Consider the following 5,153-nt stretch of genomic DNA (forward strand, 5'->3'; position numbering starts at 1 on the left):
TGAGAAGTTTCTTTACATGGAGAACACAAGGAAGGCACGAGTTCATGAAATTAGGACATATAGATTGATCCTAGATAGTGGAAACTATTTAGATCTAGAAAAGTGTCTTTATGTTCTTCAATGTTCCAGGAACTTGGTTTCTTTTGTTAGGCTGGATTGTATAGGTTTTAATTTTAAGATTGAGCATTCTGGATTTAAATTATGTAAGCATTCGTACTATTTCGGTTATGGTACATTAATGAATGGTTTATATTGCTTAAATCTTGATTTTAAATTTAAGAAATATTTATTTAATGTTGAACATGATGTTGGTAGCAAGCTTAAATATTTTGATAAGAATTTTGCTTACTCGTGACATCAAAGATTAGGCCATATCCAAAGAAAGGATAATGTAGTTAACAAAAAGTGATATTTTACCTGTTTTGGATTTTGACGATTGGGATGTTTGTTTAGATTGTATTAAAAGAAAATAAACTAAATACATATCAAAGAACCCAACCACAAGAAGTAGCAAACTACTTGAATTGATACACACATATATATATGTGGTCTTTTTGATGTTCCATCTTGGGGTGGTGAAAATTATTTCATCACTTTATAGACGATTACTCACGTTATTGTTACCTATATTTGTTGCATGAAAAATCTCAATCATTGGATGTCCTAAAGGTATTCATTAACGAGGTTGAAAGGCAACTTGAAAAGACGGTTAAGGTTGTGAGGTCTGATAGAGGTGGTGAATATTATGGTAAGTATAATGAGAATGGACAATGTCCATGACCATTTGCAAAGTTTCTCGAAAGTCGACGCATATGTGCTCAGTGCACTATGCCTTACTCACCACAACAAAATGGTGTGGCTGAAAGGCGGAATCGTACACTAATGGAAATGGTTAAGTCAATGTTAAGTCATTGAGATGTACCTTTATCGTTGTGGATGTACGCATTAAGGACTGTTGCGTATCTGCTAAAAATGGTTCCTAGTAAGGCAATTCCTAAAACTCCCTATGTGTTATGGACTAGTAGGAAACCCAGTTTAAGACATCTCCATATTTGGGGTTGTCCAGCAGAAGTGAAGGTGTACAACTCACGTGAAAAGAAGCTTGATGCAAGAACCATTACTGGTTTCTTTATCGGCTATCCAGAAAAGTCAAAAGGTTACATATTTTATTGTCCTAACCATAATACGAGAATAGTTGAGTCTGGAAATGCTAGGTTTATTGAGAATGGTCAAACCAGTGGGAGTGATAAAACACGAAATGTGGATATTATGGATACTTCTGATAAATCTTCTTCACTGAAGATGTCTCCTGAGGTTGTTGTTCATCTAGTTATATATCGTCAAATAACACACATAGACAACAAGATAATATCTGAAACTCATTAGATGAACATATAGTTAATGAGATGATTAATGAAGTCATTAATGATCAAGTGATGGAAGAACCGCAATAAATAACATTACGAAGTCTGAAAGGCAAAGAAGACTAGCTATTTCTGATGATTATATTGTATATTCACTTGAGAATGAATGTGACTTGAGCATTGATAAAGATCCAATCTCCTTCATACAAGCCATAGAAAGTGACAATTCTAAAAAGTGGCTCAATGCTATGAAAAAATAGTTGAAATCAATGGACAATAATAAAGCTTGGGATCTAATTGATTTGCATGAGGGTTCAAAATGAGTTGGCTATAAATGGGTCTTTAAGATCAAGCGTGGCTCAAAAGGCAACATTGAAAGATATAAGGCTCACTTGTCGCCAAATGTTTCACTCAAAAAGAGGGCATTTATTATAAAGAAACTTTCTCTCCAATATCTAAGAAAGACTCTTTAAGAATTTTTATGGCTTTGGTGGCTCAATATGTTTAAAGCTTCACGAAATGGACGTAAAGACTGCTTTTCTGAATGATGACTTAAACGAGAAAGTTTATATGAACCAACCCGAAGGGGTTGTGACCACAGGAAAGGAAAATCTAGTGTGTAAATTAAATAAGTCAAATTTATGGACTCTAACAAGCTTCCAGACTGGTATATAAAGTTCAATGATACCATTACGTCATATGAGTTTGTGGAAAACACTATTGATCGGTGTATCTACATGAGAGTTAGTGGGAGCAAGTTTATAATGTTAGTCCTATATGTTGATGACATCCCACTTGCTGCAAATGATAAAGGATTGTTACATAATGTAAAGAAGTTTCTCTATAATAATTTTGAAATGAAGGATATGGGTGAGGCATCCTATATGATAGAAATAGAAATATTTCGTGATAGATCATAAGGATTGTTGAGATTGTCTCTGAAAGGATATATCAATAAGGTATTAGAGAGATTCGGATTGGAAAAGTGTTCCACGTGGATAGTTCCAATCCAGAAAAGGGGACAAATTCATTGAAAAACAATGTCGAATGAATAATTTGGAACGTAAGAAAATGGAACCTATTCCTTATGCATTAGTGGTCGGGAGTTTAATGTATGCTGAGACATGCACTCGGTCAGATATTATTTTTTCTGATAGAATGTTAGGCTGATATTAAAGTAACCATGTAATGAACCACTAGAAGGATGCAAAGAAGGTTCTCGGATATTTGCAAGGCACTAAGGATTACATGCTCACGTATAGAAAGTCAGATCACCTTGAGGTGATCGTTTATTCGGATTCAGACTATGCAGGATGTGTGGACTCAAGGAAATCTACATTTGGGTATCTCTTCCTAATGGATGGAGGAGTCATTTCATGGAGAAGTGGTAGACAATCTGTAATTGCAAAGTCCACCATGGAGACTGAGTTTGTGGCATGCTTTGAGGCCAGAAATCATGCATTGTGGCTGCAGAGCTTTACTTATGGGTTGGGCATTATAGACAGTGTAGCTAGACCGCTGAAGTTTTATTGTGGTAATTCTGCATTTGTCTTCTTCTCTAAGAATGACAGATATTCTAGAGGTATCAAACATATAGATTTAAAGTTCCTGACAGTTAAAGAAGAAGTACGGAAAGAGAAGGTGTTTATAGAGCATATTGGTACCGATCTAATTGTAGTGGATCCGTTAACTAAGGGATTGTCGCCCAAGATTTACATTGGCCATGTAGAAAGGATGGATATTATAGATAAGTCTTTGTTAATATGATAGTACCTGATGTATATATACATATATAGATGTTTGCTTATCATTGTATGACAAATTTGAATTCAATGAAAGTTTCACTCCCGTAATTAAAGTTAAGTTATGAATATTAAAGATTGTACTTGTATGGTTTTAATGAGATAACTTGGTGAGTCTTCGAAAGGTAAATGAAGATTCAAATTAAAGTTGGTTGAGTTGAGTTTGTTGTGATACATGGAAAGAATCAGGTTGCCTTATATAATTTGTGACTACAATGATTCAACTATTTCAATTCAATTAAGGATGATGATTTGTAAGGTTCAGTTAAAGTGCGCAATTAAAGTTATGGATCTTCAAGTCATCACATGGACCAAGTGGGAGATTGTTGGATTAATTTAATAATCTAAGTGGTCTATGTTATGAGAAGTTACTAATTTGAATGATAGTGCCTAATTTTATGGTGGTTGATAATTAATGGATTAAATTAGTGTGGGTGTATTGTTAACTCTCTCCCCTCCCACTTCCTGGGTAGTTTCCATGATAATGGAGGAGTTATAACTCCTCCTAAACCCTTCTATAAATAGAGGCACTCATGCATTGAAAAATTCATCCATTCTTTGCTATCTCATTAATAGAAATACAAAGAGAGAATTATAGAAGCACTAGCGGTTGAGTAAGGAAAGTGTAGTGCCATATAGAGAAGGAAGGAAATTGAGTTCCTAATGTTTAAGGAACGCATAAAGGGAAGGCGGAGATATGAGAACAAAAACAACTAGAAAGTGCATAAAGGGAAATACAAAAGGAACCACGTATTCCTTACTCTATTCTTTTATTGCATGTGAGTGTCATAATGTTGTTAGGTATCAGTGACAGAATACACCTAAAAGGGGGGGGTTGAATATGTGTAGCGGAGCTCAAGTTCCGCTTTTTGGATTGTTGCACGCTTGCTGAAAAATGCTCAGTTAATTGATTAAGCACTATTCATAATCGATTAAACCCAGTAAAAACAGAATGCATAAAATCTTGTTTAACATCTCTCTTGTAAGGCAGGTTACGAGAAATCAGGCAATGATATAACATATATTTTTACACCTAATTAAACTAGTTATAGCACAGAACTAGTATACAAATTATCATGTTATATCATGCAATATTACAACTTGAAATGTAAAAGAGAAAGGGATAGAAAAGATTGCACAAGGATTTTATTCTGGTTCGTTTTGCGGTCCACTACAAAACTGCATCCAGGCCTCCCCTTCTGATCTTGGGAGATTTCTTCTTCACTATAGAACACAATGTATAGTTATATACACGCTTCCAATTGCAAGACTCGAACACTCCTTTCTTGGAACCCAAAGAACTTTGTCACCCTTTGTTTGGCATTTCCTAAAATCGCCTCCCAAGAAAACTTTTCTTACCGCAATTCGGCCCCAGCCAAGGTATCACTCTTTATCCCAAGACCTCCAAATCTTTGTGAAGAACACCTTACCTACCGCAGCTAGGATTTTCCTAATCCTTGAATTACATTGCTTTCCGTTATGAATGAGTACTTAATACTCGGATTTTACAATAAAGGTCAAAGACTAAAACCTAAGCAAGAACTCACAAGACTTCCTAGTCTAATATGAATGTACATGAATGAGGTTTCTAAAATTATACAATCATTAAAAATTATCTCTTTTCTTTCCATAAAACACAAAAATGATGCAAGAAAGCTTTTCAAAGAAGATGCAGTATGAATATGAAACTTACAGCCTTAGCATGATCTAATCTTCCACCTAATGCAACATGCAATATTTTCTCCTAGATATGACAATGAGTAACTCGAAAATATGCAGAGAAAATGATGTAAAAATATATGGAGTCTTATGCCACATATGCTGAAATTTCAGTTTAAATAGAAAGATGTCTAAAGTCCTTATTAATCGGTTAAGTACCCATTTAATCGATTAACGGGTTGTTGAAAATAACGGTTTTCAGTTTTTCAATTTTCTGTTGAAACTGTGATTCTATTAATTGATTAACACTATTCATAATCGATTAAGT

This window comes from Lupinus angustifolius, chromosome LG11, assembly GCF_001865875.1.
Source record: "Lupinus angustifolius cultivar Tanjil chromosome LG11, LupAngTanjil_v1.0, whole genome shotgun sequence".
NCBI lineage: Eukaryota > Viridiplantae > Streptophyta > Magnoliopsida > Fabales > Fabaceae > Lupinus > Lupinus angustifolius.